The 21,239-nt window shown below is 45.2% G+C and overlaps 4 protein-coding genes across 3 annotated transcripts in view; all 4 read left to right on the top strand.

Annotated features, from left to right (window-relative positions):
* Window positions 1-21,239, top strand: part of LOC121718943 (zinc finger protein 239-like) — a 627,858-nt gene that overhangs the window by 555,221 nt on the left and 51,398 nt on the right. The window lies entirely within an intron of this gene.
* The window catches only part of LOC121718854 (zinc finger protein 665-like), a 1,212,449-nt gene that overhangs the window by 266,885 nt on the left and 924,325 nt on the right, over window positions 1-21,239 (top strand).
* Window positions 1-21,239, top strand: part of LOC121718796 (NACHT, LRR and PYD domains-containing protein 3-like) — an 800,724-nt gene that overhangs the window by 214,464 nt on the left and 565,021 nt on the right. The gene's annotated exons all lie outside the window — the stretch shown is intronic.
* Window positions 1-21,239, top strand: part of LOC121718792 (protein NLRC5-like) — a 787,595-nt gene that overhangs the window by 115,867 nt on the left and 650,489 nt on the right. The gene's annotated exons all lie outside the window — the stretch shown is intronic.

Here is a 21,239-nt window from a genome sequence, read left to right on the forward strand (position 1 = left end):
TAACTGTCAAAATAACACGTTCATGTTGATTAATTGATCATAGAAATATTAATGCGTAAAAAAAAAAAGCTGATTAATCACATTTTCAAAGTGACATTTTGACACAGTGCAGTCTGGCTATCAATGATTGAAGGAGGCAGACGCTGACGGGAGCATCAATCTAGGTCTGAAATATCACCAGAGAATGTGTAATAGGTAGCCGTGCTCTGGTATCACCTCAATGCAACTAATCTGAGTAGAAACTCAGAAGTTCGCATCATGCTGAACGAACAATGCAACGCAATACGGAGGTAGGCTACGAGTTAGCACACTGATGACATGACATGGCCGCCGTCCCCATATTGTCGGTAGCCTATTGCCTCTACATTTCAATGTAGTTTTCATACATGACATTACCTAAGATAAAATACCAACTTCTAGCCTGTTAATTCTGCTGAAATACAGAACTACCCAGCTAGCCACCAAAACATCGTAGGCTACTGTCTTACCTATACATATTTGTTGCGGTAGCCTTATAAATCGCAAACTTCTAGCCTGTCAAATCCCTGACAGACTTATAGCCACCAAACATCGATGTAGGCCTACTGACTTACATACCGTTTTAACTTGCAAACGTTTACACTGTCATTCTTTAAAATGTCATGGGCGTAGTGTATCTTTCCCCCGTTTTTCCTACTGTTCAATTATGTCTTTTTCTTCTCAACGTTCTATTTCTTATCCTGGACTGCCACCTACTGGTTAGAAAAGGCAACAACCTAGTAATTATGTGAATGAAAATCTACATGTTTGAATGACCAAAAAAGGACAAATCATTACCTTGGTGTTAGGGTACTGCACATGTAATTGACAGTGAGTGGAAACTTCAGACCTTTCTTGTAATACTATGGTGTCTAACTACCTTTATTGGCTTCCAATCACATGCATTTCTAAAATACATCATATCTAATATCAGATGTTATGATTTACAAATCATGTTAACCCTATAATTGAAAATAGGTTAAAGATAACATATTAACTGTTGAAAGAGAAAGATTTTTTTGAAAAACAAAATGCATTTTGCAATGCAAAGCGTTTTTGCATTACTATGATGTCTAGCTACCTACATACGCACATAAACAGTAACATTTAGCATGTCCATTTGGAAATGCATTACCACCATAATGTCAAACAAATCAATTCCAGAAAACAGTGGACATGTTTAGTGTTTTACTATGTGTGTTGCATCTTGTATCCATTAAAAGAAATTGCTGCATCTTGTCAAGATATTCATTAAGATAAATGTGGAAAAACTTGTATTCAAAGTTGGGAGCTGAATTACCATAGTCACACTAAACCTCATAAATATATGGAATGTGGGAGCTGAATTACCAGGTGGTAGCACAGCAAGTGACCGCCTGCTGAGCATTTCTGCTTGCCGCACCTCCGACGGTGCCATTGCGGGCAGCTGCAGGGTCATCAGCCGGGAACGACCCTTCATTGATGTTTCGCTCCATTAATCCCGGAACATCTCACGGTGGTGGAGCAACGGCAGGGACGTCTCCCTACCGCCCCCTGCAGGTGACCCTAGGACCCTTGCTTTCCCCATGCCTGGTCCTTCCTTCTTAACCAAAGCCAGAAGCTTCCCTGCTCAGCCTCCTCAGCCAGGTGTTTCAGGGCCTTTCTGAGTTTGGGGCCTGTGACTCCCATGTTCTTCAGGAAGCGCTGGGTGGATGCTCCCACAAACCCCCTACAGCCAACTTCCACCGGGTAGCTGACAGCTGACCACCCAGCCTCTCTGCATTCGGCTGTGAGGTCGTGGTTCCTCTCTGCATTCGGCTGTGAGGTCGTGGTACCTCTCTGCATTCGGCTGTGAGGTCGTGGTACCGGTCTGCATTCGGCTGTGAGGTCGTGGTACCTCTCTGCATTCGGCTGTGAGGTCGTGGTACCGGTCTGCATTCGGCTGTGAGGTCGTGGTACCGGTCTGCATTCGGCTGTGAGGTCGTGGTTCCTCTCTGCATTCGGCTGTGAGGTCGTGGTACCGGTCTGCATTCGGCTGTGAGGTCGTGGTTCCTCTCTGCATTCGGCTGTGAGGTCGTGGTACCGGTCTGCATTCGGCTGTGAGGTCGTGGTTCCTCTCTGCATTCGGCTGTGAGGTCGTGGTTCCTCTCTGCATTCGGCTGTGAGGTCGTGGTTCCTCTCTGCATTCGGCTGTGAGGTCGTGGTACCGGTCTGCATTCGGCTGTGAGGTCGTGGTTCCTCTCTGCATTCGGCTGTGAGGTCGTGGTTCCTCTCTGCATTCGGCTGTGAGGTCGTGGTACCGGTCTGCATTCGGCTGTGAGGTCGTGGTACCGGTCTGCATTCGGCTGTGAGGTCGTGGTTCCTCTCTGCATTCGGCTGTGAGGTCGTGGTACCGGTCTTTTTTCCTTCCTCCCACGGGACAGTGAGCTCTGCCAAGATTACTGCCCGGGCTGTGGCAGACCAGAGAATAATGTCTGGTCGAAGGTTGGTTGTGGTGATCTCTGTGGGAAACCTGAGCTGCCGATCGAGGTCCACTCTCAGGTTCCACTCAGAACTGCCTGACAGGGCTGATCTCTGTGGCTGCGTGATGTTAGGGGCCCCTCCTCCCTCTCTGACCAAATGGATCGGCCGGCATGATGGCTGTAAAAGGCGCTCCCTGGCTGTTTCCGCCCTGCGTACCTCCAGGATCTCTGCTAGCTTCCGCAGGACTCGGTCATGGCGCTACCTGTACCGACCCTGGGTCAGTGCTGTTTTGCAGCTTGACAGGATGTGCTGCAGGCTTGGATTTGGGGCATTGCAGAGTTGGCAGCTCTCCTCTGAGCCATACCACAGACAGAGGTTGCTGGGGCTTGGGAGGGTGTCGTAGGTGGACCTTATGAGGAAACTCAGCCTGGCTTGGGGGATCTTCCACATGTCAGCCCAGCCTACAGTCCTGCTTATTACTCCCTCCCAGGTCGTCCAGCGTGTGACCATATGCTTAGTCACACTAAACCTCATAAATATATTGAATGTGGGAAAGGGTTTTCAGAAATCTCAAAACTCAAAATCCATGCTTGTACACACTGGAGAGATGTCTTATAAATGTGCTCAGTGTGGAAAACTTTTTTTCACATAGATCAGCTCAGGTATCTCATTGATGACACACCCTGGAGAGATATGGTATGGGAAAGGATTTTATATGATTTCATATCTTAAATCCCATATGTTGATGCACTCTCGAGGGAAGCCTCATAAATGTGCCTGGTGTGGGAAAGGATTTTATATGTGTGGGCGACTCAAAGCTTTGGTCGCCGAGAGGCTGAGTAGGGGAGACTAACTTGTCCAATAATTTCCAGTAGCTTCCAAGAAAGTTAACTTCCTTTATTGTAGTAAAATCGGCATCTTCAGAATATCCAACACAGTTCAATGTCTAGTACCAATTCAAACGTCAATAAATCCAGTAATAAAATCCACAAAGTTTCATGTAGTCCACAACAGCAGTAATTCCATTAAACAGCTATCAAATGCGGTCAGCAAAAAGTAAGGCTTCCCCCATCACCCCCTCTCTGTTCATTCACAAAACACTTTGCTCACTTGCTCACGCAAGATGGAGAAGATGGAGAAGGACATCCAGGACATCCAGGACAACAAGTTCATCCAGGACAACAAGTTCATCCAGGCGGGCCAGTTTAACGAGGACATCTACCGGACCAGCGTCATGTCTGTCCGAACTGTGGCTGAAGGGGTTTTTTTACAGGTACACTCCTCTCATATGTCAATTAGTCCAATCTATCTATCTTACACTCTAAAAAACATTGGGTTAAAAACAACCCAATTTCAACCCATCCACTGGGTAAATAGTGGTCGAGCCCAGCACTGAGTTATATTAGCCCCGAAAATTGGGTTGTTCGGTCAACCCAATGAGTTGGGTTGATAGTCTAACCCAAACATTGGGTTATCGTAACAAAACTGTTAGGTTAAACCTACATAATTGTTGGGTAGGCTCTCTTATACAACCCAGGATTTATATTATTTTCACTGTCATTTCTGGGTTATGCTGACCTAATTTATGGGTTATTCTAAGTATCTTATTTTTCTCCTTAATCCAATCACTATTAATTGATAATAATTCAAATAAATGTTTGCAAATCATTAATGTTACAATATAATGTTTTATAATCCATCCAATGGGCAACAATAGCCATGCAATGAAATAAAACAGTTCGACATTTATTTATTTGGCAGTTTATTTTTTGAACAGATAGCTAGAAAAAGCTTGTGATACTTCCATGAAGGCAGGCAGAGTCCACCGTCCGTTTTGGGGATCACCCCTGTGAATCAAAGGGGAAAAAAAGAGTGCATTAATCACTGTTATTTACAGAACTTTATATCAAGATTTTCATGAACCATTATCATTGAATGATGTTGACAAACATTAAAAATCCACCAGGAGACAAAATATTAGCGCAACACACTCGGAAACCATGACCACCTATGGAGTTATAATAACTTGTAGCTTCTAGTTCTAGATGCTAACGTTACCAGGTAACGTTATCTAAATGACTGTCTGATACTACAACCAGAGCCCGTCTTCTCTGCTACAACCAAAAACACCCAGTAACGTTAAGTTACATGGCTATAATATGAAGCTACCCTGAATGAATTAATAAGATGTTGTTTGCCATTATTATTACCGTACGTGTGGCTTGTGAAGAGAGTAACATTACTTCAACTGTGTTGGCTAATATTAGCTGACAAACGTTAGCTGCAACCATAGTCTAGGCCAGCGGTCCCCAACCACCGGGCATTCCTAACCGGGCCGTAGCCTACGACATGAGTTTAAAAAAAAATGCATGCAAACTAAACTAAATTTAATTTGCAATAATGTCACGTTTTTACATGGCATAGGCCTATATGCAGTTGTTTGATTGCACACATGTTTGCATTTTGCAAGGTCTATTTTCTTACGTCTGTCTGTCCCGCCTTCAACACTTTTACATATTGCCTTCAGCACTGCGCAGCCTCAGGTCAGCTCACTTGATCAGTTCTTCAACACTTTTACATATTGCCTTCAGCGCTGCGCAGCCTCAGGTCAGCTCACTTCACTTGATCAGTTCTTGGCGAACGGTAGTGTCACACGAAGTTAGCTAAACTGCTAGAATGAGCAACAAAAAACAAGCATCTTTAGCAGGTCACTGGTCAGAGTGTTTGAATTGCGAAAGCAGAAAAAAAGTCACCGTTAGCTGCACATTTTAGTGATGAGGGCTGGGTGTCAAAACTGCTTACCTGTGTGATATATTCGGGTTGCTTAATGACCTCAACCTGTCACTCCAGGGGAGAATGACGACTGTCTTTAAACTGGCAGATAAAGTCGCTGCATTTAAAGCCAAGCTTGATTTGTAGGGACGACGAGTGGACCGGGGTGTATTTGATATGTTCCAAAAAGTAGTGGGGGTTTTGGGAGAGACTGAGGCAGGGCCCTTTCTCTCGCAGCTGGTGCGCGATCACCTTGTTGCGCTTTCAAATGAGTTTGAGCATTACTTCCCATCCTCCAAAGATCCACGGCAAACCAATGAGTGGGTCCGCAACCCATTTGTCAATATCCCGAATAGTCCTAACTTGTCAGCGCAGGAGGAAGAGCAGTTGATCGAAATTGCAAATGACGGTGGTCTTAAGAGTGTGTATAAGGAAAAAAGGGTTTTTGGATCAAAACCAAAGCAGAATATCCTGAGATAGCCGTAAAAGCGCTGAAAACGTTTCCCACCACGTATGTAGGCCTATGCGAGGCCGGGTTTTCGGCAATGACTGCAACTAGACAAATTGCGCAATCGACTGGACATTTCAAACACACTGAGGGTGTCACTGTCTTCCATCACCCCCAGATGGAAGCTTCTTGTTGCAGGGAAACAAGCAGGGCTCCCACTGATTATATTCGTAATGCACGTTTAGTTCCCATGTTTTGTTCCATATTTTGTTAAGCATGTTCACACTTATAGATGTAGCTTCAAGTTGTTCAATATTCATAGTTCATATTGTTCAATTTTCACTTCTTCAAGTTCACGTTTTTCACAAGAGATCGTTACCTTCACTGTTCATACATAACTGGAGCTAGTTCTTTTCAAGTAATGCATGCACCCCCCCCCCCCCCCCCCCCCCCGGTCCGTGAAAAAATAAATAGGAATCAAACCGGTCCATGGTACATAAAAGGTTGGTGACCCCTGGTCTAGGCTACAACCACCACGAAGCATATTTAATTAGCATTGATACTAGCTATATGGTCTGCTAATGTTAACCAGCTTGGTATGCTCATTTTAGTTCGTAGTAAAAGTTTTTATGTGTGTTTTTATGAGTCTGTCTTTGTGTATATTTAACATGAACAGTAATTGTAAGTTAATGTTAGCTAACGTTAGTTAGCATGAATGACACAATTGTTAACCTGTTTGAGGCTTTGAGGCTGTTGTGGCAGGCAGAATATCCATTCATATCATGAAGGGTAGTTTCTACATCTCTGGGTGGACTTTTAAAATCCGTCTGGATAAAACATTTTTAAAAAAGTTAAAGATGCATACCTTACGAAATCGCCTGATTTCCATTGCATGCTGACAACTGGTGGACTGGACGGTTGGAAGAATAACGATGTTTTTTCAAACTATCAAATAACTATGCAGCTGTGTTAGTCACCCAGGTGCTGGGTAGTGTACTCCACGTCAGGTGGGAGAGAGGAGGGGCGCTGTCCTAAACAATCAACCCAACAAGCTGGGTTACAGAAAATAACCCAACATGAGTAAAAACAACCCCACAAAATGCCCTGACAGCCTCAACCCAACGTTTGGGTTGAGAAAATAACCCAGTATTTTTTATAGTGTATACTAACCAATCAATCTATCTGTCTGTCTGTCTATCTGTATACTAACCAATCTATCTATCTATCTATCTATCTATCTATCTATCTATCTATCATATATATATATGTGTATGGAGCAGGAGCCTGTAAAGTCAGCTGGGTCGTTGTTTGGAAAATATCTAGTGTAGTCTGAGTTTTAGAGAGAGAGAGAGAGAGAGTGTGTGTGTGTGTGTGTGTAATCATAGGGTGGGGTTCTGTTAAAGAACCAATGAGAACTGTAGTCTTGACTGTACTGTTGGTTTAATCATAGGGTGGAGGTTCTGTTTAAGGACCTATGAGAACTGTAGTCTTGACTGTACTGTTGGTTTAATCACAGCCTAAAAGAGCTGTAGGGACTTCATCAAATATCACCTGGTCCACCTGGTAAACTGACACGCCCCTTACATTCAGCTGTGTCTTTGGCATTAAAAGGCAACGGATCTTCAAACATCTCTGTTAAGACATCGCTCTTTAGACACAGAGTTAAAGTCATGGGGACATTATCTCTCTCTGTGTCATAAACAAACACTCAGGAGGCAATTACGTCCAGCCACAAGTCAAGGCAGCGCGGCTACCTCAGTGCCCGAAGCGGAGCGACACAGGCCGAAGTGCCTCACAGCACAGGATGAAGGCCTGTGGTTTGTGCGGTTAAGAGGCGATCATTGCACAGCGTGCCGGCCGCCTGTGATGTGAGCCGACTTCATGACCGTGCGTTAGTGGCGGTGGAGGTGCCGACAGAACCTTTCACTATATTTAGCAGGCGCTGGCAGAACCTTTCACTATATTTAGCAGGTGCTGACAGAACCTTTCACTATATTTAGTAGGTGCTGGTAGAACCTTTCACTATATTTAGCAGGTGCAGACTCCGGTAGATTTGAGATGCGTGTGAGAGATGGGAGGCGCTGACAGAACCTTTAACTATATTTAGCAGGTGCAGACTCCTGTAGATTTGAGATGCGTGTGGTTCTATATTTAGCAAGTGCAGACTCCTGTAGATTTGAGATGCGTGTGAGAGATGAGACTATATTTAGCAGGTGCAGACTCCTGTAGATTTGAGATGCGTGTGGTTCTATAATTAGCAGGCGCAGACTCCTGCAGATTTGAGATGCGTGTGGTTCTATATTTAGCAGGTGCAGACTCCTGTAGATTTGAGATGCGTGTGGTTCTATATTTAGCAGGTGCAGACTCCTGTAGATTTGAGATGCGTGTGGTTCTATATTTAGAAGGCGCAGACTCCTGCAGATTTGAGATGCGTGTGGTTCGGTGCGGTGCGGTGCGGCGGTGGTGCGGTGCGGTGCGGTGTGGTGTGGTGTGGTGCGGTGCGGTGGTGCGGTGGTGTGGTGCGGTGGTGCAGTGTGGTGCGGTGTTGCGGTGCGGTGCAGTGCGGTGGTGCGGAGCACGATGGCCGCAGTCACTCGTCATATCACATCATATGAAATGATAAAAAAAAAAAAAAAAAAAAAACTTTTCCACACTGAATCAATACATGATGCTTATCTCTGGTATTATTGACAATGAAATCATATTGTTGGGGTCAGATGACGTCTGTGTGCACCTCTGTGGTTACCAGGGTTGTGCACAATTTGAAAAAGAGAGAGGGAGAGCGAGAGAGAGATGGAGGAAGAGATGAAGAGAGCACGCCAGTGAAAAGAAAAGAAAAGAAGGGCCGAGCTGTTGAAGGTGTGGGGGACTAGCGGCGGCACAGAGCTGTGCGTTAGCGGCCAGCACTCCAGCAGAGAAAGGTCACTGGCTGTCTCCCGGCAACGGACCGCCACCACGCCTCCCTTCTCTCACACGCATCTCAAATCTACAGGAGTCTGCACCTGCTAAATATAGAACCACGCGCATCTCAAATCTACAGGAGTCTGCACCTGCTAAATATAGAACCACACGCATCTCAAATCTACAGGAGTCTGCACCTGCTAAATATAGAACCACACGCATCTCAAATCTACAGGAGTCTGCACCTGCTAAATATAGAACCACACGCATCTCAAATCTACAGGAGTCTGCACCTGCTAAATATAGAACCACACGCATCTCAAATCTACAGGAGTCTGCACCTGCTAAATATAGAACCACACGCATCTCAAATCTGCAGGAGTCTGCACCTGCTAAATATAGAACCACACGCATCTCAAATCTATTATTATTGCATTATTTTGTTGAATAAATATATCTAGAGGTTTCATGGGCCTAATTCAATGAAGCCCCTATGAAATGCTCTTGAAGGCTGTTCTGATGGGTATTTCAAGTATGTGGTTTAGTGACTTGTGGTGACTTTAGTGTGGTATGTGGTTTAGTGACTTTAGTGATGTGGCTTCATTCTCCTAAAAACAATGTCATAGGGCTCTTGTTGTAGGAGGTTTACCACTTTGAGTTAATTTGTCACTAAACCACATACTTGGAAAACCCCCCTGTTAGTGATGTTTTTGTGAGTTATTTTGTTTTTGACTGTAAATAGACCTGCTTGTTCACTGGCTGCTGTGTGAAGTCCAATAGCTATAGCACTAGGAATTCAACATCTCCGGTGTTTATTTGAAATCTATCTATCTTTACTTCTACATCATAGACTGTAAACAATTAGAATGTTGCTGCTGGACTATCCATCCACCCATGTTTCTGCAGTGAAACTCCATACCAAGAGGGGGCAGTAATGCATAGTTATGTGTTTGGTTTGCCAACCACGAGGAATTCCATTCACCAAGGTCAGAGAATGTCTAATAAGGGGAGAACCGACACTCTCAGAACTTATGTATTTGACATCTATCTATCTATCTATCTACATCAGTGTTTCTCAAACTTTTTTAGATGAAGGACCACTTAACCAATAAAAAAGAAACGCACGGACCACCTAGCTACAAAAAAAAAAAAAGATTAGACCTACGTCAACAGTATATTAGCCTACACAATAGGCCTACTCACTGACTGAACCACCTTGCTTATTGTCTTTGCACTTTGCTTTTTGTGTCAGAGGATACATATGATTTAAACTGGCATATCATACATAGGCAGTGTTGCAGAACTGTTTGGATTTACATACAAGTTGGTTTAATATTGCAAACAACTCATCTATATTATATTTTACCACGTCTGCTCGCGGACCACTTGGGATAAATTGAGGACCACCAGTGGTCCCCGGACCACACTTTGAGAAACACTGATCTACATCATAGACTGTAGGGTAGACTGAGTACAGTTGAGACATGTGTACAGTTGAGACACCTTAAATGTTCCCAGTGTGTAAAAGCTTTTTGGTAGCGTTTAGCTCTTAAAAAACATATGCTCACACACACTGGTGAGAAGCCTCATAAATGCACAGTGTGGAAAAGCTTTTTCACAAAGTTCACATCTTCATTCCCACACTTATACACACTGGTGAGAGAAAATGGCCTCTTATATCATTTTAATTAAACAATTACCCCTCCTATTTGTTTTATCTTATTACATTTAAGAAAACATGTCCATGTATTTCACTTCATGCCAGTAGATGGCGATGTTGCACTGCTTTACCGTAGTGGGTTGCCGTGGAGACGGTAGCTGGAGCGCTCAGAAATAAACGTCCAGCGCTTGAGAAAGACATCATTTCTGTATCTCCACTTCTTTCCAACCCAGCCTGTGGCCTTGTACCTGCCCAGATTCCCCTGAGGAATGAGGGCTGAGGCCGATAACATACACAGTGTGGAAAAGCTTTTTCTCAAAGTTCACATCATCTTCATTCCCACATGCGTATACACACTGGATGAAGAAGTGGTCAGAAAGATGGAGAGGCGTCACCATGAGGATGTCTGTGCTGCAGTTCCGAGTGAGGATCAAGTCAAGCTTTGCCAGCTTTGTGAGTAGGTGGGCTTTGAACCAGTTTGAGGTCAAAAGAGTGGATCAGGGCCAAAAAGTCCGCTGAGCCTGGGGCATCTAAGTGGATGTTCATATCGCCGAGAACAAGAAGCGGACAGTCATACTCAGGGATGGAGGACAGCAGAGTGTCAAGTTCGTCCATAAAGTCGCCTAGTTGGCCTGGAGGGTGGTAGATGACCAGCACGTAGAGTTTTGCCGGGGCGATCACTGTGATGGCATGGAATTCGAACGAGACATATTTGTTTGAAGGCAGTAGCGGGGTGAATTTCCATTTGTTGGACATCAGCAGGCCCGTCCCACCTCCTCGTCCAGATGGGCTACAGTGTGGAAAAGAGGTCCGATCTTAAAACCCCTATTCTAACCATTGACTGTAAATATAGAACTGGACACGGCATCGTCCGTTAAAGGAAAATTCTGGTATTTAGCACTTTGAGTCCCATTTCTGGTTTGTTTTGGATGAACTAGAGTGGTGGACACCGAAATTTTGACGATTGGTCCTGTCTCGACTTTTCTGACTCGTTTTGAATCGCCTTTGACTAGTCAGAGTGGCTGCCTACAGGCATGCTCAAACAGGTCCTAAAACAACCCTTAACGTTCGTTTTCAAAACTGTGCAACTCACCGAGTGGTTAGTGGTAAACCAGAAAATGCATCATATTACCCAGAAATTAGGTCAGGATGGTTTGCCGCCCATCCCCATGTATTGACCTCTGAAGTCCGCCTACAAAAAAGCTGCCATCTTTGAGATCCGGTGTCTGGGGGCATATGTGGATAGGTTTTGGGTATATTTTGGAGAGAGTAAAGACCATAATTTAGATTCCAATAAGAAAATGCATCATATTACCCAGAAATTAAGTCAGGATGGTTTGCTGCAGGACATAATGCATGAAAAAAGTAAACACACTTGATATAAGTATAAGTATATACTCTTTTGATCCTGTTAGGGAAATTTGGTCTCTGCATTTGTCCTAATCTGTGAATTAGTGAAACACACTCAGCCCACAGTGAGGTGAAGCACACCCTAATCCCGACACAGTGAGCTGCCTGCTACAGCGGTGCTCGGGGAGCAGTGAGGGGTTAGGCACTTCAGCCGTTCCTACTTCGAACCGGCAACCCCTTTCGGTTACAAGTCCAAAGTGCCACGATGGGGCCACGACTGCCCCATTTCAGTGACATTCAGTGATTGATGTGTTGTTTTGTATTTGGTGATTTTGGGTAGGCTATGAGGCACTTGGAGACGCCTAAAGATACCATGTAAAATCTGCTGTGTAACACCTGTAACCCTTTACCTATGTTCTTCCAAATTTACACACAAACTATGGTGTTGTTGAATCATGAAATGCAGTGGAATTTGGAATTTGTTTTGCAGCTGTAAAATTGAACTCAAAATGAACTTAATAAAATACTTTCTGAAGTTGATGGCCCAAGTGTCCTCTTTACTTTAAGCCATAACTGATTATTTTGCAATTTGTAGAGCCATATATATTCAAGTTTAAAATTATAGGTAGAAATTGCCCAATTTTGTCCTCTGCACACACAGGTTAATAGTCCTTTGTGAACACAGCATCATTTACCTATGAGGCATGCAGTGGAAAGGAGTTACATGCTCTCCAGCCTCTTTCAGTCAATGGTTTTACCAACTCTTGCTGCCCAATCAGCTGGTTGATGGGCGTCCCGTGTTGAAGTATGCAGATGTACACCATCTCACATTCCTTACTTGATCCAACAGGTAACAGTTCTCTCTGCGAGGTCAAATTTCATTTCAGAGTTAAAGACTAAAAGAGGTTTTGACAACTCACTGGATTTTCTGCTCGCCGCCATCTTGCTAGTCAAGGAGTGATTTGTCCAAAACCTTTCTTTTTAGTTAAAACTATGTGTACACAAACAATGTTCTCAATGCTCGAGTTTGTGTAGAGACACTGATGAGAAACTGATGATACTTCGACCAAAGTTTCATGTTGTGCCTTCTTAGTCTTTTAAAAATAGCGATTTTGACGCGATCATGTATCAAAATAGTAGTGCCCTACAATTCCCATTCAAAACTCCATTTGACCCGAAAACCACAACATGGACAAGCTTAAAAAGTGGCGCTTCAGAGGTAATTATGCTTTTAAACGAAAGTTTGACTCGGGTACGTTCACAAAAACATCCTAGGGTGCATTTTGGTGAGAGTTACGCTTTACCCTATCACCCCCATGTCTGGCAATCTCTGAGCATAAAACACTAAGCTTTTCCCTCCAAAAATGTAATAATAGCTGACAAAGTACTTGGGTGTTATTTTGTATTTACCGTGCAATAATGCAATTGCTGCTGTCTGTCCCATAGAAGAACATGACAGCCAGTTAATGTTTAGGAACTATTGGGGCTTACATGAACCACGTGACATAGAGGCGACATCAAAGAGTGTCGCAAATCTTTCTCTCTGAACCCTACCACACATCATCCCCATGTCTGGCAATCTCTGAGCACAAAACAGAGTAACACCACATGTAAACTAAGTTTTGAATGAAATTAGTATTGAGTTCATAACATTGTCACATTGGTTTGTGTGTGCTAACAATAGTGTGTTACTTTTTACTTTAAAAAGGGCCATTATTATTGTATTATTATTTACTTTAAAAAAATTATTTACTTTAATTATTATTTACTTTAAAAAAATTTGTCCTTTTTCCCACATTACTGAAACATACTCTTTATGTTACTTTGGATAGATAGATAGATAGATAGATAGATAGATAGATAGATAGATACTTTATTGATCCCCTGGGGAAATTCAAGAAATACAAGAATGTTTGTAACAGTGTCTTTCCTCAAATAGCTTCAACCTCAAGCTTCTGTCTATTTTCCGCCTCATTGGATGTTTTCTCTCACTACTGCGTCCTCTACTAGGCTACAAAGATAATGCTGACTTAATGGATAATGTGAAATGCAAAATACAATGAAGAAAAATAAATGTAATTCGAGCGTTTCGTTCGCAACACATAGCCTATGCGCATATGTTCGAAAGAAATAGACAGTGCAGTCTTCTAAAATTGTTTTACGTGTCGCAAACCAAACGCTTCAGTATGTGCCCAGTGCAGAGTGATTTGTCTCTATGGCTCTGGCCCAGTGTAGCCCTAACTCTAACAGCATTATCTGGACAGTAGGCTGCCTAAAAGCTCTGAACTAGATTTTATGAAGCATTGGGTCCTTTGGTCGCCTGCCGGTCAAATATTTTCATCGGGTTGGAGCAGTCTACAGAAGTTTGAATCCCTGGAATAGGTCAAAATATGACCTTTTCACTTTTCACTTAGCAAGTGAAAATTATAGAACTTCAAAAAGTCACATACCACTTGTTTTTCAAATTCCATTTCACGTCCAAAATAGTATAAAGAATGAATGCAAAATTACACGGACCAAAAAATAGAATAATCAAACAATGTGGAAATATATAGCCTACATCATGGGTTCCCAAACTCCATCAATGTGGGCCTCCCCTCTGAAAACAGTGACACCTCCGCCCACAACCCCCCCCCCCTTACCGTTCACTGGTAACTTGCAGCTAGCTCGGCTGGCGGCACTGTTATTAAATTACGTTATGAAGTTTGGCACAATACATTCTCACTCAGGATAGGGATCAATAATACTTTCCACTATCCCAAAGATTTAGTATACATCTCTTCTATGATTTATTTCGATTTTATAATGTTGACAATTACATACATTACATACATCATTGAAAAAAAATCGTAGATAGTTCTAACATGAAACATTTTTCCTTCTTTTTTGAATCAACCTTCCGCGCCTCCCCTCAAATTATTTGGCGCCCCCCAAGAGAGGCGCGCCTCACAGTTTGGGAACCTCTGGCCTACGTTAATAAATAGAAAGACAGAAATAAATAAATTAAGAAATACAGAAAAAAATGAAGAAATACATCATTGAATGTATTAGTTTATTGTAAGTTTCATGACCAATCTGCACAGTCATCTATTTATTTGTAGCCTACATATCTAATTCATTTCTGCATTTATTTATTTATTTATTTATTTATTTATTTATTTATTTATCTATCCTGTCGTCCATTCAGTAGTGTGCAGCTGCAACTCTCATTTCGAGCTGCCACGTTGGTAGTCATTCATATTAATATATAAACATTGCAATGCTGATCATCATTATTTTGGACATAAACTTCTGGACTTCGGTATGGACTTTAGGCTACATGAAGCAACGGAGGGAAACAGGTAGGCTGGCAGTCTAGGCTACAAACACATCATTTATATGGTTCCTTCCTTATTATTGGGTTGAACATAGTGCTGGGCGGTATACCGGTTCACACTGAATACCGGTGTATATTTTGGTTATGATATGAATTGTTAATATACCACCATACTGGAGTATTTGATTACACAACGTTCGGAACGCTGCACCGTGAGGTGTGGCGAGGGTAAACAGTGCTCTGGGGCCGGTTGCACAAAACACCTTCCCCTTAAGGATGACCCTTAAGGCGTAATTAAGGTGTAAGGGATTTATTTAAGGGTGTTGCACAGAATACCTTAAATGGTTTCCTTAGTTACGGAAAAACGTTAAGGGATTTACTGCATTGAAATTGATTTTCCAGCACTCCCACTGCAGGGGCATTTACTCCTCCTGGGATGGGGGCGTGTAGTGTCCACTGCAGGGGCATTTACTCCTGGGATGGGGGCATGTAGTGTCCACTGCAGGGGCATTTACTCCTCCTGGGATGGGGGCGTGTAGTGTCCACTGCAGGGTCATCTACTCCTGGGATGGGGGCGTGTAGTGTCCGCTGCAGGGGCATCTACTCCTGGGATGGGGGCATGTAGTGTCCACTGCAGGGCATTTACTCCTGGGATGGGGGCATGTAGTGTCCACTGCAGGGGCATTTACTCCTCCTGGGATGGGGGCGTGTAGTGTCCACTGCAGGGGCATTTACTCCTCCTGGGATGGGGGCGTGTAGTGTCCACTGCAGGGGCATTTACTCCTGGGATGGGGGCATGTAGTGTCCACTGCAGGGGCATCTACTCCTGGGATGGGGGCGTGTAGTGTCCACTGCAGGGGCATTTACTCCTCCTGGGATGGGGGCGTGTAGTGTCCACTGCAGGGTCATCTACGCCTCTGTGGATCTACTGGACACCTCCCATGCCTTGGTGCTTGCAGGGCAATAGACAGTGAACATCCGCCTGTCATGTCTTCTGCAGGAGCAGAGACTGATGGTGGTCATTCTGCAGATACTGATGTGGTCATTCTGCAGATACTGATGTGGTCATTCTGCAGGAGCAGAGACTGATGGTGGTCATTCTGCAGATACTGATGTGGTCATTCTGCAGATACTGATGTGGTCATTCTGCAGGAGCAGAGACTGATGGTGGTCATTCTGCAGATACTGATGTGGTCATTCTGCAGATACTGATGGTGGTCATTCTCCAGATACTGATGTGGTCATTCTGCAGATACTGATGTGGTCATTCTGCAGGAGCAGATACTGATGTGGTCATTCTGCAGATACTGATGGTGGTCATTCTGCAGATACTGATGGTGGTCATTCTGCAGATACTGATGTGGTCATTCTGCAGGAGCAGATACTGATGGTGGTCATTCTGCAGATACTGATGTGGTCATTCTGCAGATACTGATGGTGGTCATTCTGCAGGAGCAGATACTGATGGTGGTCATTCTGCAGATACTGATGTGGTCATTCTGCAGATACTGATGGTGGTCATTCTGCAGATACTGATGGTGGTCATTCTGCAGATACTGATGGTGGTCATTCTGCAGATACTGATGTGGTCATTCTGCAGGAGCAGATACTGATGGTGGTCATTCTGCAGATACTGATGTGGTCATTCTGCAGATACTGATGGTGGTCATTCTGCAGGAGCAGATACTGATGGTGGTCATTCTGGAGATACTGATGTGGTCATTCTGCAGATACTGATGGTGGTCATTCTGCAGATACTGATGGTGGTCATTCTGCAGATACTGATGTGGTCATTCTGCAGATACTGATGGTGGTCATTCTGCAGGAGCAGAGACTGATGGTGGTCATTCTGCAGAGACTGATGGTGGTCATTCTATGATAGCTTCAGCGAAAGTTCTACTAGGAAGACTCGTAGTGTAGCTTACTCCTCCCATGCTTACACGGAGCCAATCTTAGCTTTGCCTACTTTCGGGAAAGCCCTGCAATCTGATCATTCACTCATTCAATCAGCGCTAGCCTATAGGAATTCAGTGGGCTCTTTAAATATGTACCACCTAACACTGCTTCTGCTTCTCAGTACGCTGACTTTGACGTCCTAGCTCAGGCTTCCGCGTGGACCTGGGCTCTCTGCATTTTTACATTCGCCCCTTCTGCCCTCAGTGGCGTTACTTGTTACAATCCTACCGCGCTCGTTCGCTGCGCTGTTCAGACCTGTGCGTCCTTCAGTCAGGGCCACTGCATGTCGCTTCATCGCTAATCTCTGCATATCGGAACCAGTCACGCTCACGCTGTTGCAGCCTTCACTTCACGGTAACCTACTGCCGGGTCGCCGTCCTCGCGCAACTCTGTTGCAGGCCCATGTCGTTTTCGGCAACGATTTCTCAAGCTTCAGCGTCTGGTTGGTAAGGTTATCGTGCTCTCTCTTCCCAAGCTCCTCGAGCTGGGCTACACTCTACCCACAGTCATGCAACCTGCTTGCCAACGATATTCGGCGGGCAGCAAACAAACTGACTTGTCTGACACGGTTTAACTTTCACTTAAGCCTCCTTACAATAATTCCTGCTGATTTTATAATCCCTGCGATTTGTGCTGTTCATTGCTAGCTGCACCACGCTGCCGTTGAACCCAACCCTGTATTAAGACCTGTTTAATTGATGTTCTACACTCACTGTGGTTATCTCGATGTCTACCTTGGTTGAGCGTCGTCAAACCTTGTCTTTTTGTGTAGCCTCTTAATTTGCCTCGCGGCTCGTTGGGCTGCGTAGGCTTTAGGCTAGGCTACTCGTCTGCTGGACCTTCGGTTCAGGTATCACTCCTTGTGCATGGCTGCGGGAAGCCAGTTCATCGTTGCATTTGTTTAACCATCTGGTATTGCGTCCCATACCTTCTGGTAGGAAGTCTACACGGCCTTCCTCGGGTGATTCTCTGCATGCACTTGCCGTTGCTCAAACTACTCTCAGCTACTGCTGATCTGTCATGTCCCAGGTATGCCGTGACGTCCCCGACGTTCTCGGCTATCTGGGTTCTCAATTTTGGGGGGTCTTACACCAAAGCTCGAACCAAAATGATGGCACGCCGGCCCATGGTCATCAATTGCCAGTATGTCACACAAGCTATTATCTAGGCAATAATAGGTGTTTTCTTTTCAATGCCCGTATTATGTCAGTGTTCATGAGCTGACACCACAGTGTGGGCTCATGCCCACATGGTTGAGCTTTTAATTAAGAAGCTGTGTCATTTGTGTATAACATATCCTTCTAGCGTCTTTTGTATGTTTAAAATGTCTTTTCTGATTCCGTATCGTGTATTGGGTTCCTAGGAATTCTATGGCAGGCCTCACTTTGCTCACTGCCCACCAGTGGGTCGCTTCAGCACTCCATATATTGGTGTTAATGGTTACCGGCTGTTCATGATTATGTCGGCAATTTTACATTTCGCTAGTTGTGGTTAAGTGGTGGCCTATGCTGGAAGTTCGTTGATCACGACTACCAACGTAGCCGTTGGCTGGTTGTTTTACCGATGACGATGCTACATGTCGCCTGTCTAACCACTCCTTCCTTCTCGCAGGTCAAACGGAGCGGTCCATCATCACTGGCAGACTCAAGTCTCCTTCAGGCCAACGCCGCGCCCTTCATGCACTCTCTTTAGACACAATGGGTCTCTGCGTGTCCGTGTGATTTCAGCCCATCTAGTCACGCCATCAGTCACATTGATTGCTGACTCGAATTGCCGTTTTAGCAGGATCCTTTGCAAATAATGTGTACTCTAATTTCCATTCTCCTATTTTGCCTTGGCTGTTTTTGTTTTTGGCAGATATGCTCACCCGAAGTGATCGCGCCAGGGAGGACGTGCAAGTTCCTTTTACATTCTCCTCCCAATCTTTAATTTGCTAACCCCTGCAGGTGCATCATGCCTCCCCTCTTCCGTTGAGGGGATGCAGTTTGTCAATGGAGAAGCAGTTCCACATATCACACTAACATCTACTTTCTTACAGGGATGGCAGTGCCGGTTCACGGAATCACGCAATCGTGTGGATCATGTTTCCAGTTCATACTGGAGGGGGGTCATCCCTCCGTCTTCACAAATCTCCCGAAGGCCAGCGCTTTCGAGGATATCTCCTCTTGTAGCACGGCTTAAAACTAGCCTTCCTAATCCCAGCACTTATCACCTGTCTAGAACTGACTCTTGACTGTGTAAAACCGGCACTCACTGATGCACTTTTCGTTATTGTGCTCTACCTTCTAAATTGTTTTTAATTGCACTGGCATTGTGGGAGAATTGTTTTAGCTTTAACCTGTTTGCCGTCACGTTGGTCTAGGTTGCCCTAGACGCTGGTTGCCCAGCTCACTGTCCAGGTTGCCTTGGACGCCGGTTGCCCGGCTCATGACGCTCGTCTAGGTTGCCCTAGACGCTGGTTGCCCAGTTTGGTCCAGGTGGCCCTGGATGCCGGTTGCCCGGCCGTCATGTCTGTCTAGGTTGCCCTAGACGCTGGTTGCCCAGCTCATGGTTCAGGTCGCGTCGTACGCCGGTTGCCCGGCTCGTGACGCTCGTCTAGGTTGCCCTAGACGCTGGTTGCCCAGTTCGGTCCAGGTTGCCCTGGATGCCGGTCGCCCGGCCGTCACGTTGGTCTAGGTTGCCCTAGACGCTGGTTGCCCAGCTAATGGTCCAGGTTGCCTTGGACGCCGGTAGCCCGGCACGTCTCGTGGTCTAGGTTGCCCTAGACGCTGGTTGCCCAGCTCGCATAAGCACTAAAGTCCAGGTTGCTCTGGATGCCGGTGGCCTGGCTCGTCACGATGTACTAGCTTGCTAGTCACTGGGCGCCCAGATCGTGAAGTGCTTATGGTCCAGGTTGCCCTGGACGCCGGTTGCCCGGCCGCCGCATTGGTCTAGGTTGCCCTAGACGCTGGTTGCCCAGCTCGTCAAGCTTCTAAATCCCACTAAAGCGAAAGCATGCTGCGGGCCCCACTACAACCCTAGGTTTATGGTTAACACCTAGCTACTTTAAAATTCTGTCGGCGTCCTGGCACAACGTCTTCACCCCGGCCCAGTCATGCTGTTTAATTCATCTTGTATGTATACTAATGTCTCTGCTCCTCTCAGAACCAGATTACTGAGTCACCGCCCTGGCGGGCATCACTCATCCTTTTGGGGGTAGGCTCCCCGCCCCTGCCTTCATCCATCGGCAGGAGACGAGATCCGCTCATCGCTGGACGGATCCGAGACGGGGCCTACGCCAAAGACTGTTACCTATTCAGGACTCTATCATGCTTGCATCCAAGCCGTTCCTTTACTAATTAACCGTCTAGGCGCCACTGTCGAGTTTACTCGACAAGATGCGGTACTGAATAAAACGGCCGATTTAGTCAAATAGGGTGTCATATTTCGTTCGACATCCACTCCACTAGGTGGCAAACATGTCATACGTCATCCCCGAGTCCGAAAAAGGTCATGGTTTAAACAAAAGTTTTGAGCTACAGCGTATTGAATCAGTGCGTGCAATACCGGAGCTAGTGTGCGTGTGAGCCACTTAGTCAGAGCGATATTGTCAACGTTAGCGAGTATTTGCATTAGATTATCGTCTAATGGCATCAAAAAAGTTTACCTGAAATGAAGTGTTGGGTCTTCTATTCGCGGACCCTGATTCTGAAGGGGAATATCTGCCTTCAGGAAATGACGGTGATTCGTTTAGTGAGGCTTCAGATGCGTCCCTGCCTTCAATGATGCAGCTGGACAAAGTGAGAGTTTACTCCATAGTTTAGCTTACACCAAGCACAAACGTTGAATCGTTTGCCCAATGTCACTGGTGGGAATAATGTTTCACGGGTTCGGAGTGTTCATCGGGAAGTTAGCAGGGTGTTAGTGGTGTGGCGAACAAGGCTGGAGGTAGCCTAATAGCGCTAGCTTCTGTCTTTTGCCTCTCCACAATCGCGGCGACAGTAACGTGGTGGAGCCTTTGTCTAATGCGACTGGGTATGTTAGACGAGGTCGAAGTGCTCATAGGAGAGTTAGGGGGGAACGTAGTGGCAGTGTGGGGAGTCGCAATGAGAATGACAGTAGGCCTAGTCCGAGCTGCGCAAATTCTCTCCACTCGACGCGCGCGAGGCAAATCTGGCCATGCTGCTCGCATGGTGGAGGTGGTGACACGCTCTCTCCCTCTCCCTCTCCCCCCCACACACACACACACACACATTAGGTCATGCATAGTCTATCACAAGATGATGGGAATGCCGGCCCTGTATGGATAGGGAGTCATTATCTCTACAACAAAAGGCCTGCTACATAAAAAAAAAAAATGTCAGCCATTTATTAGTAATGATTTACACTGTTGATTT

This window comes from Alosa sapidissima, chromosome 9 (assembly GCF_018492685.1).
Source record: "Alosa sapidissima isolate fAloSap1 chromosome 9, fAloSap1.pri, whole genome shotgun sequence".
Lineage (NCBI taxonomy): Eukaryota > Metazoa > Chordata > Actinopteri > Clupeiformes > Clupeidae > Alosa > Alosa sapidissima.